General features: G+C 35.6%; 2 protein-coding genes across 4 annotated transcripts in view; both read left to right on the top strand.

The window, feature by feature from the left end:
* Positions 1-17,818, top strand: part of LOC121730067 (glucose-6-phosphate isomerase) — a 262,618-nt gene that overhangs the window by 55,578 nt on the left and 189,222 nt on the right. The gene's annotated exons all lie outside the window — the stretch shown is intronic.
* LOC121730069 overlaps positions 1-17,818 on the top strand; it is a 116,244-nt gene that overhangs the window by 2,177 nt on the left and 96,249 nt on the right. Inside the window, exon 1 of one of the 3 annotated variants that reach the window (XM_042118899.1) lies at positions 9,920-9,997. The exons of the other annotated variants lie outside the window; for them this stretch is intronic. The gene's annotated coding sequence lies outside the window, so the exon portion shown is untranslated. Of the gene's footprint in view, positions 1-9,919; positions 9,998-17,818 lie in introns of those variants that run through there. 3 annotated transcript variants of the gene reach the window in all.

The raw sequence follows: 17,818 nt of genomic DNA, 5'->3' as shown, positions 1-17,818 counted from the left end.
TTTCTGTTATTTGGCACAGATAAGAAGTAGACCACGTGATGGATTATAGGCTATTTTTTGTGGACTAATTTGTCTGTGAAATATTACCTAAGTTTACGCGGGCAAAGCCGCGCGGAACGTCTAGTTTAAAATAAAACACTCAGATACAACGCAAACATTTTTTTCTGAGCGATTCACGCCCTCGGCGCCGTCTTGCTTTGTTCGGGGCGCCTGGCATTTGGCCAGTCCGGCCAACCTATAGTTACGCCACTGATCCTGACCAAAAATTTAAGTGATTGATAGAGAAGAAACATAGGGTTTGATATGTCCTTAAACGAAGAACTTAAAATAAATTGATGATGATTGACTCTATATTTGAGTAAATTGCTAGTTTTGAACATAATAATACCTACAAGGTTTGTACAATAGAAACCTGATTTCAATTTCCGATGTACCATGAGTCATCAGACTCATCAGCAATATTTAATAATTTAATTATGGTAGTCTAACTTAACTGTCCTTCCTGTAGAACCTATTGCAGCGCTAAATATTAAGTTAAAGTTAGAGATTTGAAAATCTATTTTTGCTAGAAAATATTATTATCTACACAAGCAAAAGTCACGCTAAGCGCCATGTCAAAATGGTCCCAAAAATACCAAGCTAACTAATAAGGGCTGTAATAGATATTTGCTACCCAAAGTAGCAGCTCATGAGCCTGTTGTGACTTTGCCTAAATCTTGTGTCGCTTTTCCCGCCAGTCTGCTTTGGATATTGCGCTATAGTTATGTCCACACTGTGCACTTTCATCTTCAATTTTCGTCATCAACTTTCATATTGGCGCATTCAATAATTGAATGCGTCAAGGAACGCATCGCTAATATTGTCATTTTTGAAGTTTTGTATACGGTCAGAGGGCATGCGTCGCGGGCATGCCTCGCCTCACGTTCGCTGTTGACTGCGCTATAACGCATGCCCTTGACGAACAGAAAAAGGCACAGTGTGGACAAAGCTTATCAGAATTGATACTTGCAATATTCATTATGTTAGGCTGTAGGCATAGGCAGTGATAAGGGGTCAAATGAAGGTCATCCAATGGGTGGGCGTATATTTTTAATACCTCGATCGTGGAAAAACCAGACACAATATCTTATCTATTGTTATCGCGGTCGCCGGTGACCGCTTCGGGCATGAGGCATCCCTAAATTGTTCTGTTTTTCTATTCAATCGCGACTACTTTAGTTGGGTTAGCAGTGCTAATCCAACTAAAGTAGTAAATAAAGTAATGCCCTTTGTGCTAACTTAGCACAAAGGGCATTCGTTTGCTGAGTTCGCGGGCGGCGGCAGTCGCATAAATGCACAGCCCCCGAGGGCAGAGGTGGACTTGGCAGACAGCGCATGTTCATACATCAGCTATCGAAAGTCCTAAACTTTAGGGCATTATGATATGGCTTTAGTGTTTAAAGCCATATAATATCAGATTAAAGCGGTGCCTTTTCCGGCTTTTCCAATTGAAAGTTGTCTGGTATCAGAAAACCATTGTCAGTCCTTTCATCTTTTGCTGGCTCTTCCATAAGAATCTTTCTTGAGCTTACGGTTACTCTCTTGACCAGCGGTCAGCAACAGGCGGATCGCGGTTCGTTTGCGAACCGCGAAAGGTCGAATCTTGGACCGCAAAATATTGTAACGTATTTTATACCAATTATCATTAATAATTAATTACATTGATAAGGTGTGGACATAACTATACCTTTATTAATTATTTTTTTTAAATACTTAAGCTACAAAGGACATGTGTGTTTTTTTCTGGACCTCGTTAAATTTTTCCCTGCTCTAGACATTAACATACGTTTAAAGATCTTAAATCAAACTATGTGCAATAGACAAAAAGTCAGTTATTATTTATTAAACATAATATATACTCAATATATTTTTTGTTCATATTCTACTACTCTGTCAAAAAAGATTAGCGACTTTCGTTAGCATTTTGCCTGTCTTGTTTCCAGACTTCATTTGATGTTAAGTCTATATGGTTTCAGGGACAGGGCGAATTTTAGTTAGTCGAGTTATAATGTACAAGGCATTTCATATTGTTGCTACAAAAATCTTGTAGCACTGATTGCATTATTTTATAAAGTTAATCCATCTTTTTACCATTCACTCTCTTCCGAAGTGTTTCCCAATCAAAACTATCGTTTCCATCTTTTTCTAGAAATTCTTGGTACTTATCGGAAATTTCCGAATCCGTATCTATGTACAGTTCGCGTACTCGTTCGCGTCAGCTTGACGTTTTTTTTATGCTGCCGGTTTATTTTAATTTGATGAAGGCATACAATTTATCGTTAGGTTAGTTTACATAATGTTTAAGTACGTTCAGTACACACGTACCTAAGCGGCTCTCGTTTTTTCTTCATTGTGTTCGTACGTGAGACTTGAGAGTACTATGTGCTGCCTTCAATGGGAATAATTATTAAAATATATTACTTTATAATTTGTTTTCATAAACTGTAAATAAAATATCAAGTCAAGACAAGTTTTGAGGCTGGTAGTGGTAGTTGGTGCAGTGTAAAAACAATTTAAACTGTGTCATTCTGTGGTAGCTGCCATTTGGTTTCGTTTCTATGTGAGTGCGATTTTAAATAATTGTGTTTTATTTTTTATTTTATACAAGTTTTGTATTTAAAGCAGAATTGTTAATGTGACTCGTTACTCTACAGCAGTGGTTCCTAACCTTTTCAGAGCGGTTACCTCTTCTAGGCTCTATGCCTGTTAGAGAAATTGCTCCCCCCCTCCCATTTAAATTTTCAATACAAATTAATAAAGTAGTTTTTTAACAATTAAAAACTAATTTATTTTTGTATTGGTAATTACTTTATTATTTAAAGGTTAATTATTAATTATTATTGTTTTAAATTCGCAAGTTTTTTTAATATAATTAGGTTCAGTTACACTCAACGCGCATCTCATATCATGCTCCACGTTCAGACGGTTTCTAGCCTTTTTATGTTACCAGAGTTTAGAGGCCGCTGTTGGATCTATAGATGGTAGCTAACGGCACCAACATTTTCAGAGCTCTGTCTGCAATATGAAGCTGTTTTTCTCCAAAATGTACAGTTTATAATTTTTTTTAACCAATTCATCTATTTTAGGTACCACCTCTATTACCCTTATAGAATAGCTATTTAACCCCCGCGGGGGTAATTACCCCCAGGTTCGGAACCACTGCTCTACAGTCTATCAGCGCATGTGCGATTTTAAGAGTTTCCTTTGTCAATTGTCAGGTTTACCGTTTACGGGTCAATAATTTTAAATTATACTAGCGCAGAATCGAAGCGCTTCGACTCTGCGCTAGTATATATTAAACCTAAGGGCCGCGCCACACCGGAATGGCAGCGGCGAGGCGATCACTTTCAGTGCTATATGATTTTAAACTTTATCTTCATTGTTGTAATACATAGTATCGCTTGAGAAATCGCGGCCGTAGACTTCTCAAGCGATACTATGTACTTATTACAATAATGAAGATAAAGTTTAAAATCATATTACACTGAAAAGATTTGCGGCTGATTTGAAAGTGCTCGCCTCGCCGCTGCCATTCCGGTGTAGCGCGGCCCTAAGTAAGGTAAAGTCATCTGTTTACTATTACCAAACCTATTGTATCGACTCTTGTGATCAACGAGGTTATAACAAAATTTGTTAAAAAGAATACCTTAAAATATTCACAATTCACATGTTACTGTCTTTTCTTCTACAGCAAAACCCAGATAGTTACAATAATAATTATTAATATTATGGAACAACATTATATAAAACATCTAACCCTAGATGATTACGATTTATGATTATATTAAGATAAATCACAATCAAATTAATACTAAGCCGGTTATGGCATAAATAATAGTTAAATATGTCTATTTACTGCTTTTGACAGCCCTATGTAATATAGCACCAATATGTCCTTCCGTCCAAGGTGTTTTCCTATTGTGATTTGTGATTTTTAAACACCATGTAGCGACAAGCGTAACATCTAAATATTTATCAGGAAATTAACGTGTGAAGAGACTTGCCTCGATGAGAACATCCAGCTATTTGAGACTTTGGGTACTCGGAGTCAACTCGGACTTTTCATGCTACGTTTCTACGCTTGCCGAGGCTTGGCAAGCGTCCACAAGGCACAAGCGTCCACAAATCTCGCTTGGCATTTGGAAATCGTTTACACGCTTGTGAATGCGTCAGTGTATTACGTACATCCAAGCATGGCGGAAACCAAACTTGTGTCGGCTATTAACATCTTTGGGGTTCCAGATACATTTTTCGGTTTGGTCATTGTAGGAGCTGCTTACTGGACTACACCCTTTTTGTGATATGATAGTTGATTGTTAAATTAAAATTCCTTGATATAAAAAATGATAATATATTGACTGTATGCTAATGCTAATAATGAGTGCGCGATTGAGGACGGCTTGTAGTGAACTGCCTGAGATGCACTTAGCCGGGACTGCAGGAAAATATGTTTGAATCAGCAATGTACGTGCTAGCTCGTACAGTCATATTCCTAAAACGATAAACTCTCTTAGTTCGACCAGCCACTCTTAGTAGACTGTAACATGCATATAAGTAATGCACATGTAACATGCATGCAAGAGAAAAATCATATAATACAAAATTTAACATTTCTTCAATTTCAAGTTCACAACATTCGTCATTCTTTTAAGTGCGAAGGTATCGGTGATCGGTAGCGAGAACATTTTTATAAAACTGTAGCTCTTCCAAGTCAGCCTCTCCAGCCACTCTGTGCTATGGCCCATGTTTGGTCAGTAAATTTTGAACATCTCGCAGTTTCAACTCATTAACGGCTATACCTAACTGAATTCTTTCTGGGACCATATCACTAAATTTGTTGTGGGACGTAGTACGGATTTGGGCACTCCTGTGTCAGAATGGTATGAAATTTCTCCTCTCGCCAATATCTTGTGTTTTTTTTTCCTCTTCTCAAAATAAGTGTTTTAATTTTACTAACCTGAAAATGCCAATTGCTAGCGGTCTTTATTGTTTCTGCCACAGCGGAACGAAAATCATGCACAGGTACTTCTGTTCCTAATTTGTAAATACATAGTTGCAATTTCTCCTATTATATCTATGTATTCTTTGGGGTCGACTATGTTTTCTTTTTTTCGTATTTTTACTTCTGTCAAAGCGAAAACTCGGTCAGCTGGCAAAAACGAGTGACCAGTTTCCAGTTACGAAATATTATTTCCATCGTTTTCAATGTCTGCGGCGCCTCTGAAAGCCATTTACTTGCCATGCTTATCAGAAATGTGTTTTTATTCTGACCTCCACATCCGTCAGCCATTAGGCGAATCGTATTTATACCCGCAATATCAATTGAATTAGGACAATGGAGCAGTGCACTGCATATTTCATTTGCAGACTTTGCAGTGACATCTTCGGTCCAAACATACGATTTGACATTTTCTTTTGTTAGTTTTGAATGGGACGATCCGATTACTGCCGTGAAGTTGTACAGATAAAGCTGTCTGGAGTAATACGTGGACTGGTCTGGAACTTTCGGTAAGGGTAAATTTTTCTGGCAATCAAAGCTGAAACAATTTGATAAATCAACGACACAACACAGTTAACAACACAACAAGTATGATGCGACTGGCGTCCATCTTGGAACAAAGAAACGCTCTGATTGGCTCACGGTGACTTGGCGCATTTTGATATGAAGTTAGCCGCGGATTTGGCTTGTTTTAAAATAAACGATGTTTTTCAAAGCTGTTTTGAATGAAATGTATTAGGATTTGGCCGTTTTTGATAACATTCAGTTGAATAATATGTTTTGACTGTCTATCCAAGGACATAAAGAAGTCGTTAAATTGAAAAGTTGGACATGGTCGATTTTGAAATCAAGCTACTTTAATAGTTTGATGTGTCTGATCCAGTTCCCTTTTATGCCACTATGGGTGATTTCTCCCATATACCATTATATGTAATTAATTCTGTGTAAAATAACTCTAGGATGTTCTCTTACACACATTAATTCTCTTTGGGACTGCACAGAAAATGAGCATTTTTTAGATAAATCTGTAAATTTTCTGATTACCTCGCCTATTCCTACCTCAATCACCTCAAAAGTCGTCTTTGGCGACTAATCGGCTTCTTTGCAACCGAATCGAGTAGTCGGCTAGTCGGTCAATACTCGTGAGATCTTACACTTTTTTTCGGTGGTCAGTTTTTGAACGTCACTATTATATCTTATTAAATATATTATGCTAGGAGATAAAATTGGCAAATATAGATAAATCATCGCGACAGGTGCTGATAGTGATGTGCTAATATCTAATCTGCGCTAATATCTAATCTGCGCTGATATTGTGTCCGTCATGCCCGACCATTATTTTGGGAACGATTTTCTGCTTGTATGTGAGTGCTTGAGTGGAATATTATGATCATTTTCAAGATTCAACCATCTTATATATACAGTGTGTAACAAAAACTAGTGATAATACTTTAGGGTGTGAACATGTTCCTTGTAGAGAGTACACTGTGAAAGTAGCAGCTCTGAAAGACGAACATTTTTTTTCACTTTTGTATGGGCAAGGGCCCGAGCGTCACGAGTTTCCCCATACAAAAGTGAAAAAAAATGTTGGTCTTTCAGCGCTACTACTTTCACAGTGAACTCTCTACAAGGAACACATACACACCCTAAAGTATTATCACTTGTTTTTGTTACACCCTGTATATGTATACATATAAAATTCTCGTGTCACAATGTAATAGTTACCGTACTCCTCCTAAACGGCTTTACTGATTTTTACCAAAGGGGTACGAGTACGAACCTTCGTGGCATAAGCCATCTTGATATTTTTTTCAAAATTTCCGCGCCCGATAAAAGTGGTATATTTGGATAGAGGACACTTATACAAACAAAAAATGTTGCTCGGAAATTTAGAAAAAGAATCAAAATGGCCGGCGGCTTTATATGCCAGGCTCCATACAAAAATGTTCGAACCCATTTCAAATGCATATTCAGTATGTCGGAGAATCGGCTACTGGCTACTTTTTATATTGATAAATGATAAGTGCATTTGTCGAATAAATAATAGCAAATTATTACAACTCGAGACTGACGGCGACCATTGTTTGTGCGACGGGATAACGATGGATGTTGCCATGGTGCCATATTTATTTAGTTACTTCAATAAAATAATAACATGGGTGAAATACTTTATATGGCAAAACAAAGTTTGCCGGGACAGCTAGTTTATTTATAATGTAAAGTCAGTAACCGGTTGTTCTGGGAGCAAAAAGGTGATAGTGGAAAGATGATGAGATGCGAAGTACGGTGTAATATATTTTTAGATTGTTATCGTAAAAAGCACTGTAACAAAAACCAACTCCTAGGAACGGACAAAAAAATGGTCATCAAAAAATCGTTAAGGAAATTCATATTGTTATGATTAATGATTATGTTTGCGATTGATAAAAAGCTATTGTGCGAGCGATACAAATATTGTACGTAATTTGTTTATGCAAACAATGATTCCAGCTGATAAAAATGTTGTGTTATTTATTTAACGAAACTATAAACTTTTCTAGAAAGCTGATTTTGCGCTATAGCTTAGTATAGTACTATATTGAAGAATTCATAGCGCTTAATAAATAATAAAAAAATTGGCGATGTTTGTGCAGACTATAAGGTAACACGATGTCAATACTCTGTATAGTACATATTACGTGTCTGCGACGCGACGTAGAGGTGGTAGAGGCTACAAACAAGTTACATACAGAACACAATACTAAGCGTGTTACACCGGCTCATAGTAAAGTCACGTAAAATGTACGACCCCGACAATGACGTTGTCATGTACACGGTACACGTAGAACCGTGACCTTTGATACACCATACGAACACAGGAAATTATTAGGTGATGGAAATTAATGGTGCCGTTACATAAGCTCAAAAAAATCTTAATGGGTAGTAAATTATATAAATAATAGCAATTATAATAAATAACGTCCATGGTTAAACATAAATAAGCACTATGGACATAATGAATTACCAATAAATTCACCATAGAAACTCCAGTAGACTTAGCATGGTGACCATAGAAGCGGTTTCTTTTTACGAAAGAATAGACAGATTGACAATGGTAATCCTCCATTTTTTACACTAAAATCTGTCAGTATGTCCATTCTTTCCCGTTTCTAATGTTGTTTTGCTAAGCCTGCTGAAGTCACTGATGTCGACAACCTAATTGGCTATTTCATAACAATCGAAAAATAATTTGGCGAATGCTCAAATCTCACATTGCTTACGAAATTTTCGGATTGGATTACATCCAAATTACGTGTAATGTCGTATAAGTATACGATAATACTAATTACCGTAATAATGAAGACGTAAGTGGAAGAAGCTGGTAAGTAACAGTCAAAAAATTGCCGTTTCTTTGCATAATTAATCATCATCTAGCAAAAATATCTGGATTTTTGAAAGACGAAAAAAAAACAGATTTATAGATTTTAATCTTAATTTTAATTTTCTTTATCTCCATGATGATGAAAATGGAATTCAAATTTGCAGTTTTCGATGTTTGTTGTTCGAATTTTAAATAATACATAATATTTCTGAAGATATTTCGGATGTTGTCATTACTGGGTTTATGATGTAAAGATGTAAATTTTTTTTGTATGGGTAGATGTTGATGTTGCTATGGTTGTGTCAGTTGTTGGGGCTGTTGTATATAAAACAGATTTTGAGGGTGCTAAATTTTGAGACATTTGTGCAGCTTCCGCAGCAAATAGCAATGTTCTGCATTTCTTCATCTTTAGAGTCGTCACTGAAATATTTGGATGAAGTCATTGTTAATTTTTTTTTACACAACTGTATATTTTACTAATATTATTTATTTTATTTATAAATTATGTTATTACCGCGTGCATAAATGGGTTTGTAAAAAACAACAGCACAGTTACCATGGTAATGACTAATGACTTATTTGAAACGGGTATACAGGTAACGGGAAGAAAATTAAAACAAAAAAGACTAAATTTTAAACTGTCACTAATTGTCAGCAGTCTGAAATATGCATCTTTCTTCCCGCAAACAAGAGAAGAAACTCAAACTTTCGGTCTTGGTATGATGAAAAAGCATATTTGCAACGATCGATTGGTTTAGCTTTTGTTTCATCAAAACGTTCGCAATCAAACACTTCATGATTCTTGGATTTTCTTGAACTTCTTGTCGCTTGAACTTTTTTCTTGAAAATCGCTTTGCAATAATCGTTTATCACAACTCCATCTCAAATTAATCAATGGAAGAACGAGGACGGTACAGTATCATAAGGTGTATAATATCTGATATACATCAGAAAAATCGTTCTGTACTTTTAAATTTTTCTATCACAAAGTCTGTTATTAAAGGCGAATCGATAAATCAATAATTGTAATATTAATTAGCAGTGTACCTAGGAAATCTACCAGCTGATAATTTCAAATCTACAATGTTGGACTTCGAAGTAATGTGTGTCGATTATTATTATTTATAATTGCTAAACATTACTTCCAATGGGTTAAGGACGCAAACCAAACAATACTCAGGAGTCTCATGTCAGAAGTCAACGCACTAAAAAACAAAGGCGTCGGACACCCGTTCAGAATAAATACATACATAATATAGTCGATTTTGATAATAGCACCAACATGTTCGGTGAGTCGAGTGCCAGTTGTGGACCGATACGCGCTCCTAGGGCATGTGCGAGCTCCGGCGTCGTTTGTTTACGATCATCGGCTTTCAATAGTTTGGTGTTTGATTTGATTTGGGCCTCCTGCTATTTGACTCGGTTGAAAATCTCGTGGGCTTCTGTCGTTGTTGGTTTCAGTGTTATGTAAATAAACTAAATAAAATAAATAAACAGTGATTTTGATAGTGAAACAAAATAGGAAATTGTGACATTTGATTGCTTTTAAGATATTTTAAATGAAAAGAACTACACCTTTGGAAACAAAATGCTCTCACGTAAGTTTGTTTTGATCGTTAAGTTGGTTTAAACTAAACACATTTGATAGGTATATATGTAGTAGACTTGAAGGTTCTAATAAAATTGTTATATATTCATTTACTTATTTAGTGTGTCCCGTTAAACTTAATATAGGTGGTTTAAGCTTCTGACGAGTAGGTAACGTTGATAAAGTAAAGTTAACGTAATGGACACCCAGAAATAACAGTATCTATACAAGCTGTCGAAGGGAAGTGGATAGTGCGTGCAAAATATCTTTATTTCAATAAAACGATTTTTATTTATTCATGTTTAAATGGTAAAGGTATAATTAATCACTATTTATTTGGCCTCCAATACAAAATAAAAATATTCAATTTATCCAAAATATTTGTTATTTAAAATTATTTTCTAATTGGATTCATTTCCTGCCATTATGTTTTGGTCCTCTTTTTTGGTCATGGACCCAGCATTCAGTGACTCATTCCAGGGCTCGAAAAACGTTATATTTTTCGAAACGTTATCGCCTTAAATACCTAAAGAACATTATATTTCGGTTTCGTTCGGAACGGAACGCTATTCGGAACACTATTTGAGAACGTTATGATTTTTTCGTTTTTGATCCTTAAAACGGTTTTAACCGGTTTTTGCCATTTCCTCGATCGATATAACAAAAACTATTATTTTTATTTTTTTGGTCATTCATTCGCGGGATTTCTCACTTCTCACACTATGGCCGCAATCCCGCGGCAACAAAGTCTTAGTAAACCCTATGGTTTACTAAGACTTTGTTGTCTGTCCTTCTCTCTGTGTGTCTTTATGTCTCCAGGCTGTATCTCAAGAACCGCTATAGCCAGACTTCTGAAATTTTCACAGAATGTGTACAGTCAGTCCGGGTAACTTTGGGCCACTTTTTGAATATTTTCTGTTATAACCTGTAAGGAGCCTAGTTAAATGGATTACTAAACAGTTTCTTCTGTGATCTGTCTAGTTCGTCAACATAAATCAAATTAAAGAATTTAAAAAATCTACAGAGAACGCCCGAATAATGGCTGATTTCTGGGTGGTTCAATGTTACATTGACTTTGGGGTAACTTTAAGCCATCATGCATTTTTTGAAGAAAATTGATGTTTTACGTTATTTTAGAGGCACATGGTAACATTGCACCACATTAAATTAAAAAAAACGTCGTTCAATGCATTCATTGTACCATGCATTGTTCAGGTAAAACAAAACGCATTAAGAAAAAAAGCGCCAAGTCACAGCATGTATGTAGGTTAGAATCAGATTTTTGGGATTTAGATGTTTTTTTATATATTTAGTTGTTAAATAATACTTAAAAACTAAATACAATAAAATAATACGTTTTCTTAGCTTTCGTTACATACCTTTTTTTTTGATTAGTTTCAAACAGTAATGAGTAAAATACAGGTAGATAGTAAAAAATATGTCTTCCCATTACACATATTTTCACAGTAAGTAAGGTTTATCGCAATTTAAAAACGATTTTATTACATATTTACGTATGTATGAATTTATACTGAAAATGAGATTGAAATAAAACAAGAGTATGCATTAAAAATCTTGAAAATTTACTTATGAGATAATTTTGTTTGTTACACTTAGGTACGAACATGCGTTGTTTTATTATTCACACACTATTAGTAAGGCTTCACTGCTTTGCATCTATTCTCCCCACTCCATGTACAAGAAAGGGTCATCAATATAGATGATCTTGCCTTTTTTAGATATTTTGTTGTCTCTCAACACTTTAATAATCATTGTCAAATCCGAGATTACAGTAACATCTGCCTTATCTGGCCACATCCACCCTCCACCAAAGTTCTTAGTCAGACAGCTTACATGTATAATAGGCGGAGATCCACTGATATTTATTATTCGACCAGGGAATAAGGTGCCTTCATCTTTGAATACACAAAACTTGTTTACCTCAAATACTTCTTCTTGTTCGTGTATTTGCACAAGTTCTCCATGATCAGCGACTAAGAATTCACCTGTGATATCTTCTTCGTAACCAACTAAATCCTCCAATGCCTTTTCGGGTTCAATAGTAATGTCTAAAATAGGTTCAGTTTCATCATTTAGCATTTTACCTTTTTCTAATTCCGGGTTTTCAATGCAGGCCGCGTCTACTTCATTCCGCAGCAAAGAAAAAGAAGAAACGATTTCTTTATTTTTTGTTCCTTCAAAGGTTTTCGCATTTTTCTTTCTTTGTGGTAAAGTTTTATTTTGTGATTTTTTCTTCTTAGGCGAATGTACACTCACTGCCTCTGTAGAAATGATTGGATCCTCTGCGTCTGATTGATAATCTTTGTCAATATAAGACTTATGTTTTTCTGTGCTATCAAGCACAGTTTCTTTGGTTTTTGGGCTATCGTGCGTCAGTTCTACACCACTTTCTTTGTCACTGTTTACATATTCTGGTATCGTCAGATCATTTTCTTCTGTAGGCTTATCATTTTCCTTTTCTGCTGTTTTTCTTCTTTTTGCCGTTACGTTTTTTGACCCTTTTGGCCTGCCTCTCTTTACAGACTGTTTTTTCTTTTTTTGTCCATCTTCTTTATTTTTTTGAAACATTTCAACTTCTTCCGCTGATATTGCCTTCCCCGCTACAACAGGTAACTGAAATTTTCTAGTTGTCTTGATATTTAGGTCAGATTCCCTGATACTATTTAAATATTCCTTGAAGGTCTCACTGACAGCTGCCTGAACATCTGTAGTTGCATATTCAGGTAAGGTTTGAAGAACTTCTGTGCGTGAAAGTGGATATAATCCACATTTGCGGAATCCAGTCATCAGATTTAGTCCTGCAGTTGATTGGGATTGTTCCAAGGCTAGTTTTACTAGCTGAGCGAAAAGATTCTTTGGCAAAGAAATGGCTTTCCGTCCTCTTTGAGTTTGCCGCCACTTTCTCAACACTGACCTCCAGGCTGTTTTAAGAGAGGCAAAGTACCCCACATCCAAGGGCTGCAAAAGATGTGTCGAGTTTGGTACAAGGCATATAAATTTTATATGATGCTCCTCGCAAAGCTTTAGTGCCTTAACACTTATATGAGAACTAAGATTATCACAAAGAAGAATCTTCTTCCCTTCTTTTTTGTCCACTATTGGAATAAAATGCTTTTCCAGCCATTCTTCAAAAATATCTGTGTCAATCCATCCAGATTTTGACACAGCCATTTTAGAAAGCTTTGGAGCATTGTGCAACCAGTCAGACCAGCAGTGTTTTCCTTTGAATATAAAGAATGGTGGGATAAGTTCCCCTATGGCATTTCCACAAAAAACAACAGTAAAGCACGATTTTGTAGCATTTCTGATGATGTCTGGATGACGATTAGCACGCCGGAACAAGAGCTTCTGTTTTCCAGGATCGTCGTGGAAGCCGGATTCATCCATGTTGTATATGTTTTCTGGACATACACCATCAGCTTCAGATGTAAAATGGTCAAAAAACTCATTGAGCATCTCTCTGTTTACCTGAGCTCTCTTCCGGGAAATGTTATGAGCTATTTTCTCTTTCAAAGCTGGATGTCTCTCTAGATAGAGCTTTGCCCACTCGTAACCCGGGGTGTTGTCGGTGAACACTGGCTGAACTTTATTGATGGAATCCAAGTAACGTTTGACAAGAATTTTCAAGTCGTTTAAACCCACTGGTATACCGGCATCGCTCAAGGCAAGCAAATGATCTCTAAAAGTAATTTCTACTTCCATTGTTAGACATGTAGGTCGTCCAATGGGTTTAACATGCTTCTTGTTGAGTTTATTGCGTAGAGTACTTCTTGGAATCTTGTAAGTTTTGGCTGCTTCCCTTTGGGTTAATGCACCAGATTTAATTTTTTCTAAGACTTCTTCCAACTTTTCAGAAGAATAATTAGATAAGGTGCCATACCTTCGTACTCCAGGCTTTTTCACTTTTGATTTTCGAGGCATTTTGCGCATGTGCTCATAATAGTACTGAAACAAATCAAAACTAAATTACAATTAATTGTTTAAAATAGGATTATCACAAAGATTCTAACTTTCCTATTATCCTACGACATATACATAAACATTATATAGGGAGTAAAAGCTTGAAGTAGAAATATGTATAGACTTGGCTGGGGGCACTGCCGTGCCCCCAAATGTAAATCACTTTATGCTGCCTACATGGAACAATGTTAACCTGCTTTAAATCGATGGCTAATTAAAAATATTGGGTAACTTTGACCGGCTCAAAGTTACCCCAGGAATCCACATTTAGTGGAGTCAAATTTTATTTTGCATCTATTACACTTGAATTTATGAGAAAATCACTTGAAATCAACTGTTATCAGTAAGAAAAGAATGCAAAATAACAAAAATTCATATTACTTACTTGATTACCACTTTTAGACACTGTTTAATGTTAAATTGAAAACACCACTCTTACGCGCGCACAGTGCGGTACCACAAGCAAATTTATTTTTTTGTTTGACAGATGTCAGCTTGTAATATGACATTTGTTTTTTTTTTGGCTTGTACTCTTGGCGTTTTAGACCTAACGTTTAACATATTGTTTAGGGGGTATGGTCGTTAAGAAAAAAAAAAGGTAAAATTTTTTTAGAATGTGGTATAATGTTACCCTAGTGGATCAAAGTTACCCGGACTGACTGTATATCTGTTGCCGCTGTAACAACAAATACTAAATATAAAAAAAGTTAATATACAAGAAACGTGACTTTTTTGGCCTGTTTTGCTCGTAATTAATAATAGTTACAGCGAGGCACTTGAAATTTTCACAAAATCCTTAATTATATTTGTACTTCAATAATTATTAATAAAATTAAAATAAAGTAAATGTTTAAGGGTTGTCCCATACAAAAAAAAATGCCTATTTTTGCTAAGATAAAAAAAAGATATAAACAATGAAATTTTTTTAAATCTCTATTATCAGTATTATTAACTATTGTAAAGAGAATTTAAAAAAATGTATTACTTAGACATTTTTTTTATGTTTTTCTTGGGTCGAAAGTACCCAAATTTGAAATTTTTCGAACCTTTAAAATTTCATATCTTTAAAAATATTAATTTTATCGTGAAAAGTCATAGGACCTTTTTATTGGTATTTCAATAAAGAATATAAAAAGAAAAAATTCCGGTTGAAAAATAACAATTCCTTGCAATTGTTTAAACAATGTTTGTTTAAACAATATGGCACCGGGTTGCGCCATGGCAACATGCATTAATGTCATCAGTAGTGCTAGCACGGCGAAAAGTAGAAATGCGAAAGTATAGACAAACTGTGGACATAAACTTAAAGTGCCTATCCGATCTTTACCGCGGCTAATCGCGACCGACAAAAATTCAATTAAAATGCCACTTTATGACAGACCATAGTATATGTCATAAAGTAAGATGTTATTTGAATTTTTAGGACTATATTCTGTCATAAATTGGCATTTCAATTGAATTTTTCGGAACGAAAAAAGATCGGAACGGCACCTTAAGTTTATATCCACAGTTTGTGACTATAGTCTGTCATAAAGTGGCATTTTAATTGAATTTTTCGGAACGAAAAAAGTTTGGAACGACACCTTAAGTTTATCTCCACCATATCTCCACAGTTTGTCTATACTTTCGCATTTCCACTGGTTACCGTGCTAGCGCTACAGGAGGGCAATTTGAAGAGGATGGCATAAAAAAATTGAGGTGGAATAGTTTCCGGTGCTCATGCGCCGACTCGTGCTGCACTATGTAGTATCTCGACTTTAGAAGCTATTGTCACGGGAACCATACATTTTTCCGCTAAAAAGAAACCTATGTCTTTTCACGTAGTCTATTCTTCATGTGTGCCAAATAACTTAAATTTGCTCAAGTAGTTTCATAAGATAATAAGCAATTTTATGTAATTTCCTCCGTTTTTTTCCACATTTTCCTCTATTTCCTATTAGTCTTAGCGTTATAAAATATAGCCTATAGCCCTCCTCAATAAATGGGCATACAAATATTTTTTCTAAATCGGACCAGTAGTTTCTGAGATTAGCGCGTTCAAATAAGCCCTTTTAAATAATTTCCACCGTTTTTTCCACACTTTCCTCTATTTCTTCGCTCCTATTAGTTGTAGCGTGATGAAATATAGCCTATAGCCTTCTTCAACAAATGCGCTATCAAACACTGAAATAATTTTTCAAATCGGACCAGTAGTTCCCGAGATTAGCGCGTTCAAATAAGCCCTTTCAATTTATTTCCCGCCGTTTTTCCACACTTTCCTCTATTTCTTCGCTCCTATTAGTATTAGCGTGAAAAAAAATATAGTCTATAGCCTTCCTCGATAAAATATGGACTATCTAACTCTGAAATAATGTTTTAAATCGGACCAATAGTTCCTGAGATTAGCGCGTTCAAAAAAACAAACTAACTAACAAACTCTTCCGTTTTATAATATTACACAGTTGTTCCCGTACATCGATTGAGTTTTTTCCGTTTACAGTTGTTCCCGTACATCGATTAAGTCGTTTACGCACAAATCAGAAAAGTATATTGTGTGGGAACCGCACATTTTTACGGGACAAAAAACATTTCTTATCCCAGATTCAAATTAGTATCTCCAATCTCCATGCCAAATTTCATCAAAATAGATTGAATAGTTTAGGCGATAATCATATAAGTTTATTGTGCGGGCACCGTACATTTTCCGGGACAAAATTAGTATATATTCCTTGTCCTTTCCCGAGACTTAAAGTATCTCCATACCAAATTCCATCAAAATAGATTGAATAGTTTACGCGCAAATCATAAAAATGTATCCTATGTTCTTTTTCGGGACTCAAAGTATCTTTATACCAAATTTCTGCAAAATGGGTCCAGCCGTTTACGCGTGATGTCGTGACCACGCGAAATATAACGTTCCGCGCAGCTTCGCCCGCGTAAATTAGATATTTCACACACAAATTAGTACACAAAAAATAGCCTATGATCCTTCACGTGGTTTACTTCTTATCTGTTCCAAATAACAGATAAATTGCTCCAGTAGTTCGTGATATAAGCCCTTTCAAATAATTTCCCGCTTTTTTCCACATTTTCCTCTATTTCATCGCTCCTATTAGTCTTAGCGTGATAAAATATAGCCTATAGCCTTTCTCGATAAATGTTCTATCTAACACTGAAAGAATTTTTCAAATCAGGAAAAGTAGTTCCTGAGATTAGCGCGTTCAAATAAGCCCTTTCAAATAATTTGCCCCATTTTTTCCACATTTTCCTCTATTTCTTCACTCCCATTAATTTTACGCGTGATGAAATATAGTTTATAGCCTTTCTCGATAAATGGGCTATCTAACACTGAAATAATTTTTCAAATCGGACCAGAAGTTCCTGAGATTAGCGCGTTCAACTAAGCCATTTCAAATAATTTCTCCCGTGTTTTCGACACTTTCCTCTATATTTTCACTCCTATTAATTTAAGCGCGATAAAATATAGCTTATAGCCTTTCTCGATAAATAGGCTATCTAAGACTGGAAAAACTTTTCAAATCGAACTAGTAGTTACTGAGATTAGTGCGTTCAAATAAGCCCTTTCAAATAATTTCCCCCCGTTTTTTCTACACTTTTCTCTATTTCTTCACTCCCATTAATTTTACGCGTGATGAAATATAGTTTATAGCCTTTCTCGATAAATGGGCTATCTAACACTGAAAGAATTTTTCAAATCGGACCAGAAGTTCCTGAGATTAGCGCGTTCAAATAAGCCATTTCAAATAATTTCTCCCGTGTTTTCGACACTTTCCTCTATTTCTTCACTCCTATTAATTTAAGCGCGATAAAATATAGCTTATAGCCTTTCTCGATAAATAGGCTATCTAAG

The sequence above is a fragment of the Aricia agestis genome, chromosome 1, assembly GCF_905147365.1.
Source record: "Aricia agestis chromosome 1, ilAriAges1.1, whole genome shotgun sequence".
In the NCBI taxonomy this organism is placed as follows: domain Eukaryota; kingdom Metazoa; phylum Arthropoda; class Insecta; order Lepidoptera; family Lycaenidae; genus Aricia; species Aricia agestis.
Note: the sequence above shows the minus strand (reverse complement) of the source record. Positions and strands in the feature narration are given on the sequence as shown.